We start from the raw sequence: 9171 nt of genomic DNA, 5'->3' as shown, positions 1-9171 counted from the left end.
TACACCTCTTGACCTTTGACCCTTGACCCCCCAAATTCGTCATCCCGAGTCCTTTTCACGATCACCCCTGACGCCCCGAATATCGTGACCGTACGTCGAGCGGTTAAGATTTGTGCCCAACTGTTGACGGACGGACGCACGGACGCACGGACGGACGCACGGACAATCATGCGATTCTACAATACAAGCTGCATCTGACTATGTCAGATGAGCTAAAAATAGGGTAAACAAATAATCACATAAAAGCTTAGCATGCAGCCAAAAATTTGAAAAAAATAAAATAAGAACATGTATGGTAGGCCTAATTGTATCCCCCGAACGAGTTCGGGAGGATACTATGGATTTGGCCTCGTCGCGCCGCCGCCGCCGCCGCAGAGATTTCCTTGTGAGCGCTCTACCGGCTGCAGTTCTTCTCGGATCATCTTCAAATTTCGCATGAAGGTGCGTTATCGTAAAGCGAAGATGTCAATCGTTTTTGGTGTGGGGGCGGAGTCATCGTTGCCATGGTAACAACATTTTTTGTCGAAATATTCTAGAACCTGTAACTTCTGCAGTTTTTACCCGATTGGCATGAAATTTGGCACACAGGACCAATATATACATATATATATATATATAGGACATGTTATATCGGCCCTGTGTGCCAAATTCCATGACAATCGGGTAAAAACAGCACAAGTTACAGGTTCAACAATATTTCCACAAAAATGTTGTTACCATGGCAACGATGACTCCGCCCACACCAAAAACGATTGGCGTCTTCGCTTTACCATAACGCACCTTGGCATCTTGGGGAGAAGGTGTGCACAGTATCAAAACCAGGTCACTGCGACCTTCATTTCACCTTTACCTTGACCTTCATCATATTTCCCTTCCGCTCTGTAACTCGGCCTCTAATTGACCTAGCGCTACCAAACTTGGTATGCTTACACATCTTGGGGAGAAGGTCTGTCGCATACCAAAACCACCACTGCCCTTGACCTTAGTTTGACCTTGACCGTCAACTTACATTTCCTCTTCGGCCTCCTAGGGTAACCAGATTCCATATATACTTGCACATCTGAGGCAGACCAGTTGTCTAACAAACCTTTGTCTTTGTGACTTATTTAACTTTACCTGCCTTCTACGTCCTTACAAGTTACAGAGATATTCCATTCATACTAGATCACGGGGGATACATGTAGTTGGCGACAACTGCTCGTTTCTAGTTGGTGTACTGGGAATGGATAGGGTCACACCTGTTATATGTTCTTATACATAGATATATGGGCACAAGCCTAGTTTAGCACCCCGGGTTAGGTTAGCACATATATGCGAAAACACGTTTGCAGGGGTAGAAATTAACTTTTGAACCAGGGAGTCCAACCCTGCCCTCAAACAGAGGGAGTCCGCAGCAAAATAAGGGAGTTCGCAGCAAAATAAGGGAGTCCGCAGCAAAATAAGGGAGTCCGCAGTTTGAAGTTCAAAACTAAAGATATTAACAATAATGCATGTGCTTATTTTGAAGATTCATGCGGTTGCACATCTGCAAAAATTTCTTTGGACATTTGCTGAAAAAATACAGTAATTTCGCGAGGTCGTGCTCTGGAACAAACTAGTTAGTATATAGCAGAATTTTCAGGGAGTCACACAAACTCTGCATATGTCAAATCAGGGAGTCCGACAATAAATCAGGGAGTATTTGACTCCGGACTCGCGTTAATTTCGCACCCTGCGTTTGCGAGGTCTCAAACTATCATTGATTCAATAATATCAGGAGTTAATAAAGACAAAATTTTGTCTTAATTAACTCCTGATAATATATGTATAACTGATACATATATATTATACTATATACACACTGAGTCTATCAGTAATACGTCACAAGTCTATTTTATCTCCATTTCCAATTCAAAATTCTTTAAATCATTTAAAATGGTTTTTAAAATTATTTTAGAAATGTTATGAATGCACCACACACACTAAACTTGTGTTTATAATTACAGTCTTTCTAGCTTGTTTTTGAAAGCCCTTGAATTTCAGTTACTGGTCACCTCCACTGCTCAAGTGACCTTCAAAGTTCAAGTTCATTATGACCACTAATTGACCTTTGTCTGCATATTATTATTATAGATGTATATGGGTCTCAACAATGAACGCGTACAATATGTACACAAATATCTTTGCTTTCACAAATTTATTAAGTAGTCCTAATGTAGCCCATATATTATGCACACAATAAAACGTCATCAGCAGAACATTTTCACTCGAAAATTGGCTTCATAATATTAATAATCGCGTTGGGATTTATTGGTGGCATTCGCAATTTCGATCTACGAGAGGACACACTACGCTTTATTGGTATAAGACTACAATTCCAGCCCCATATACTATTATTACTAGTAATACTAATAGTAATGGCAATTAATTAGGCCTGAAACAATGGAAATGTTAATGTTTGTAAATAAATAATACTAGTACTAGTAGTACGTTAGTATAGTACTAGTAGAGATCAGTGATTGTGATGTATTGTGTGTATTGTGCATTAGTACTAGTAGTACTACTAGTAGTATGTTACCTCCTCCATTTTGTTGGCAAAGATACGGAAACCTCCATATGTTTCCTAGTCCAACGGCGTAACCGATGACTGAAAGAAGAAATTGGACTTTGCTGTCCCATGCTGCTCTTTCCTCGCCTTCAGGCCCCGGGATTTGTAAAGTAACAACAGACAGATCTCCAAGCTCACTGCCAAATTCACTGCCTTCTTTGTCAGGAGTCATCGGACTCATTTCCACTTGGAGGTCTTGCAGGTTGAAATCAGTCTTTGTTTTACTCATTGTGTCAATGGGTTGCTACCATATATATGTTATATTTATATAAATTTATATGCATCCACGGTCTACGAAGCATTGACACAGAGGTGGCTTGCTATCGATGCTCAGCCAAACGATGTCTAGCACTAGCATATTATTGTCTGGCGACCTCGTGGCACTGCGCGGCGTTGGCGTTATGCCAAAAACTGTGGGCATCTTGCCAACACTAAAACTGAGTACGTTTTCATTGTTTTAGAAATTATTTCTCAAATGGAATTGTATTGTAACCTCACTAATAACTTAAATTAATTTATAAGGAAGTTTACACAATCAACAAAAAACAAATTAAATATAGGAGAATATTATCTACGTGGTGAAATGCCAACGACCGCATGTCACTATATGATTTCTACTATACTAACGTATAGTAACGTTAGTATATAGTAGAGATCATTGGTCTGACATTATTTCTAACGTTGAAGCGGCCTCTAGTGTCGGTTTTAAACACCCAAATAACTTTACCACGGCTGGCAATCCATGCGGCGTATCGATAGGACGTCGAAACCACTCCATAGACTACAAATATTCTTGGTCTATGACTACACGTGGGCACGTTGGCCAAATAAACGTGTAAATGAAAAATGACAATGCATTAAATGAATTTCAATAAATTATAGAACCCACACCTAAGCCATCTTATCTTATCTTATTATATTTCACCACTGTGCATGCGTATATAAAAGAAATCTTACTTTAATCTAACTTGTATTATATTAAGTAACTATAAAGCTATTAGCACTTGTCACTAGTCTAACATGATATGCTAGAGATATGAGCGCGATATGAGTGATACCAGCACAACGCCATACGGTGTTTGGTGATATCACCGTACTTGACATGAGCTTATACTCACGACGTGAGCATACAAAAAGACATCAGTTATAACCAAATATCAACATTCAATATCACTATATCCACACGCAACATTCGCGATCATTTGCCGCCCCCTCCTTCAATGTAAAATGAGCAGGGTCACGGTAGCCTCTGGGGGGCAGCTGCCCCCCTTTTTGGAGCAAAATAAAAAAATCAACTTATAATTAGCTAATTCTATTATTAGCTAATAATCGTAAATAACCCTAACGTGATTTAGTTGGTCACTTATCCGCGAAAGCCTTGTCTCAGACCCACGTACCCCTACCACATTATGGACTTCGATCAAGAGCTGCGCCCGTCGCTCATCATTACACAGTTGTCATGAAATTTAGCCCCCATCCCCTCCTAGGAATTTGCTCAGCCTACGTACGGCCCTGATGGGTTAGCAACGCCCGTTTAGTGATCCAATGCATCTTACATAATTATGTCTAACAATCTTTATCTGTCTCTATAACATATTAATTAATTAATGAATGTCAAACTACACATAGGGTATTTGTTGATATTATTGATGTTCTGAACTTTTTTCTATAGCACACCTAATAACTGTATCGTGATGTAAAAATACAACATAATAACCCTAAACAAGAAGCATAAATTATTAAATATATAATATATTAATAACGTGTATCAGTTTACATGGTTAAACATTTAGTCAACAGCCAAAAAATTCACCCAAATTTCATATTAATGTACAGTCACATCTGTGGTAGCGGACACCACTAGAGAACGGACACCTGTCTGTAAAAGACGCTCATAAGATTTATCTTACACGACCCCTATATACAGGGTCGGCTGTATATTATATTGATTAATTCATCATAGTTATAGCAATACTGTAATTAGTAGACAACTGAAGATTGTCGAATCACTATTTATCATCTTGTGACAGCAGAAATGTTAGTGAAGCACACATTTTTATAAGTTAGTTATAGCAAAGAAATCACAGAAATTGACATATCAAACACCAATAAAAACTGTATACCTAAAATTATATTACGCATCCTTACTCCGAATAAACGTTTGGTTCATTAGAAAATGTAATATTTAAGACGTTCTTCAAGTCGTCACATAGAAGTTTTCGGTCCCTCAAATTATTAACTATTATTTCGTTGACGTATCATAAGCTTATAGGGCCATATGTGTTAAAATGTTAAATATTCTTACATTGTAAAGAAACCTCCACCTGTGCTAGAGATATCACATTTACCTTTCACCGTGAAATTACACAGCGCGCAAATCACACAAAGCGTAGTGCTGTAGCATATATGTCTAACTGGTTTGTGTAACAACAAATGTCGCATGTGATAAGTCATTACGTGACTAGTAATGAGTCTGACCAAGTCATTAAGTTACCGGGATTAAACGTTGATTGCGAAACAACTTGTGACGAGTTTGACATGATATGTATATATGTCACTAGACACATACCTCTAATCTAGCGTAGTGTGACTTAAAATATGTTTCATAGCAGAAATGGTAAGTGTCATGGTGACATATACGAGTTGTCACGATTGTAATAATGTGAGATAATATCTTTATAACAAGTCCAGTGATGGCATAAGATGCCTTCATTAATGTAAAATGGCCCATTAAATGCATTATATTACATTATGACATTATTGTAATATGATAGATTACTGTGTATTGTAAATTGTGGGTATCTGTTTGCGACAGAGCCCACGGGAAGCGTTGAACCAATACGCGCCGGCAGTATTACACAATACTCTGTATGGATATAAATCAAATTGAGGCCAGCATATATGAAGCGAATAAACAATTGACACACACTAGATTGACATTTGCTCAAATAACAATTTACTTTCAATCTTATGCCAATCAGCAATAGTCTACAAACCATAGATATGGCTTCGCCCCGCTATTACACACCCGAGATGAAAAAAGCTCTTAGAACAGTGCCGTCTTCTATTTTAACCTTTTTTGCAGTTCATGCGACCCCCTTTGAAATTGTGAAAGCTACGGACCCTCTCCAGCAAAGTGCACATAAGCAGCTAGCTCGAACCTAAATTTATTAAATAATTTTCAGGCGCCTGCGTTCACGGACCCCTGGAAGCCCCATTCACGCCGACCGCAAAGGGCCGGTCTATGGACACATGTTAAGAACCTGCCCTAAGCAAGAACACAACCATGAAATAATTGCCACACGCTTTAATTTAGTTGCCGTATCAAAACAACTTCGTGCAATTGGGTATATATACTCGAGCGCGGCTTTTTTATGAAGCTTAAATTACCAAGCTCCAAAATTAGACCTGCGAGGAATACAAAGAAATATATTCGCGTGTTCAATATAAACTTATACATATATATATATATATATATAATATATATCCAAATCATCCAACTGCCACCATGACATTTCTACTAACTTTGCCTTACTACTTCAAACTACCAATCGGCGCTTTATGTTCTCCTGATATCATCATACGCCCAACAAATTTGTACGTAAGCAGTCAAGCTCCGTTATCCAACAAGCTTACTAATTCTTTTCATTACTATTATTATTGCTTCCACCGTCTTAGTATCTTTTCAATACTTGCTAAGAACCTTGTCCACGGTGTAATACATTATTATAAGCCATTTCAAGCGTTCTTTACATCAAAGATATAGAAGAATAACATACTTATTTTCCGCATTGGCATATTAGCCCGCAACATCACATATATATCATATATATACTAATAGCATGCATAGCATGACCTAGTACCATGTGTGTCATACCATACCTCCGTTATCCTTTGCAAAGTGCACGGTTATGTAGGCCTACGTGCAGTAGTTGAGATCCTACAATAAACATACCTCATAGATATGAATTTTTGCATACAATTATTACTTTCATGAATTTATAAAACGCTAACATTATACTTAAATGTATAGCTCTACAAACTGAGATTCCGATGACGTCGCAATAACTTTTATGCCTTCAGTGTTGATGTGTAAACCTTTCTTCACACGTTTCAATTACTCTTAGGCAATATAGGGCTCCTAGAGATACTGGAAACCAGTAGCGCTAAGCTATCATCACTGTATTGTACTATATTTTGCACAACATATGTTTAAACTTAGCAGCTTGTAGCTTCAACATATTGACAGCCTTCTTACGCCTGAAATTGAATTGTGCGTAGCAGTGTTATTGTCATAAACAAAATCTGTTAGGCGCAGGTTTAAACGCAATTTTACTGCACATCCACCATTCTGAAAAAAAATCGTTGAATTATCAACTCTAGCTGATAACCATAACACCTAATACCGTGCAAGAGAAAGCAAGAGCACAGGAAAATGATGCAACGGAAATAGAACAATGAGGGGTAACATGAGAGCTGATAGAAAGATATTTGTGATAACCCTGAGAGAGAAGTGGAAGCAGCCAAAAGAAACACGGAACGGGTTTACAGTAACACCATGTTATGGAAACTCGAGTTAAGGAAATTTGCCCTCACACAATTTGTGAATTATATGCTTACTAAACTCGGGATACAGAAACTCAACCATACGAAATTAGTAAATTATCGCTACTGAATCTGGGATAAGATACTACATACAGTACCTTTACGTAACTTCTTAAATAGAATAAACAGATATTTCTAACATCACAGATTAGTCATAGGAGGACGTCAGCTCCTTTATCTACCTATGCAGTGCAGGGTGTGGAACTTTAATTATTTTTAGGACATGACAACTGTGCCTTTAGATTTAACCAGAAATTTCAGTGTGCCACAGAAAGTTTGAGGAGCAGAATAGTAAAAATTAGTAATCACGAGTACTCACGATGTACGAAAAAGGAGGTATACATGCACAACATGGAACTAATAAGTGGGGCAAACAAGCTACACGAGTCACATAATTTCTTTTGTATTACTAGCTAATTTTAAACGCGACGTGGCAAGTGAGAACTACACCCATTGTGGAGTGTTGAAATTCCAGTCCTCTGGTGTAATCAGCAAGCAAATCGGAACCAATGAGGACGATGAGAACAGAATTAAAAAAACATTGGCATAAATTATGAGGAACATATGGAACTTTGAGAAATACGCAAACGACGTTCTGAAGTTTAAATTAAAGAGTCAAGCTACTACTTCTCTGCGGCTCAGAAACGTTAGAGATGACAATAGCAATAAAATACGCACACCAAAATCTTTGGCAACGAGTGCGTGAGATATATCCTTCGGATAAGAATTGAGTTCTTGGACAGACAATGTCAGTTACATCGACCTTTGGGGGTAAACCAACCAAGTGTCAGTGAAAGAGATTTGAAGATGGAGCTTGATAAGTCACACCTACTATTAATCCCTCGCCCGGGGAATTTTTATTCTGGAAGCCACAATGAAAAGGAAAGGGGGGGAAATGAAAACCTACACAATACCTGGAGAGGAAAGATGGAGGCAGATGCCAAGAATATTGGCATGGGGTGAAATAAGCTGGACAGGAATGCGCTGGATGGGATGCCCTGCATGGAGAGGTTTCATCAATGGCCTATGTGCTCTTCTGTAAGTGGTGAGGCTACGGAAGTAATTTAAACAATGATCTGCTACAGGTCCATTTTTACATTGCCGAGTGGGATGGCTCTATCATGGAATCACTGGCTGGCAAAAATAGACAAATGTGGCATATACTCCTTATTGATACACGCAAAATGGAAACATCTATGAAATCTTACCTAGTAATTTTCTTCCAAGTCATCATCGTAGTATTCGAACGTGTTTTCTCCCCCCACTATGGCCGCGGTCGACTGCGTTGTGTTCAATCGCTTCACACTGACTGGTATATTCGATTCCACTTTCATGATATTGAAGAAGCGCAGCACGGCAACCAGTGGTATAGGAATACAGCTGGACAGGGCAAGCAAGACCGAAAACACAACCACTGATACAGGGTAAGGCTTCTCCTCCACCATGGCCTGTGAAAAACAAATGTATGAATTTTAACAAAAAAATGCATTTGTAGTTCTACGTTTAGGATTAAACTGATATCAACTGATAGGATTAAGATGGCAAAGAAGTCATGTGGGTTATCACATTAGAAGAACTGATACAGTCTTACTACTTGTCTGAAAGGGATTCATTTAACAATTTCCTTGAATGGCAATTATACAGTGAGACCACCTTCAAAGACAGTCACCTGTTTATGAATGCATCTTTTGACATTACCCTTGAGTGACCGGTTTGACCTTCAGAGATGTACACATACCATTGTTGTATTATAGGCACTGTAGGTCATTTGGTTAAGCGATATGCTGATAATGCTTGCCACGAACACAACAACCATGATTGCGGGGCTGAAAAACCTCCATGTCATATTCCAATAGAGCCCTGGCTTTTTACCCACCATTGTTTCAAGATCATTGGAAAATCTGAAATTCAAAATGAAATAACATAGTAAAATATCTCGATTTAGAAGGACTCATTAAGAATGAATACACTATATATAT

The 9171-nt window shown here is 38.5% G+C and overlaps 1 protein-coding gene across 1 annotated transcript in view; it reads right to left on the bottom strand.

Annotated features, from left to right (window-relative positions):
- The window catches only part of LOC106805665 (sodium- and chloride-dependent transporter XTRP3A-like), an 84725-nt gene that overhangs the window by 48413 nt on the left and 27141 nt on the right, over positions 1-9171 (bottom strand). The gene's annotated exons all lie outside the window — the stretch shown is intronic.

The sequence above is a fragment of the Priapulus caudatus genome, unplaced genomic scaffold, assembly GCF_000485595.1.
Source record: "Priapulus caudatus unplaced genomic scaffold, Priapulus_caudatus-5.0.1 Scaffold0, whole genome shotgun sequence".
NCBI classification, from domain to species: Eukaryota; Metazoa; Priapulida; class Priapulimorpha; order Priapulimorphida; family Priapulidae; genus Priapulus; species Priapulus caudatus.
Note: the sequence above shows the minus strand (reverse complement) of the source record. Positions and strands in the feature narration are given on the sequence as shown.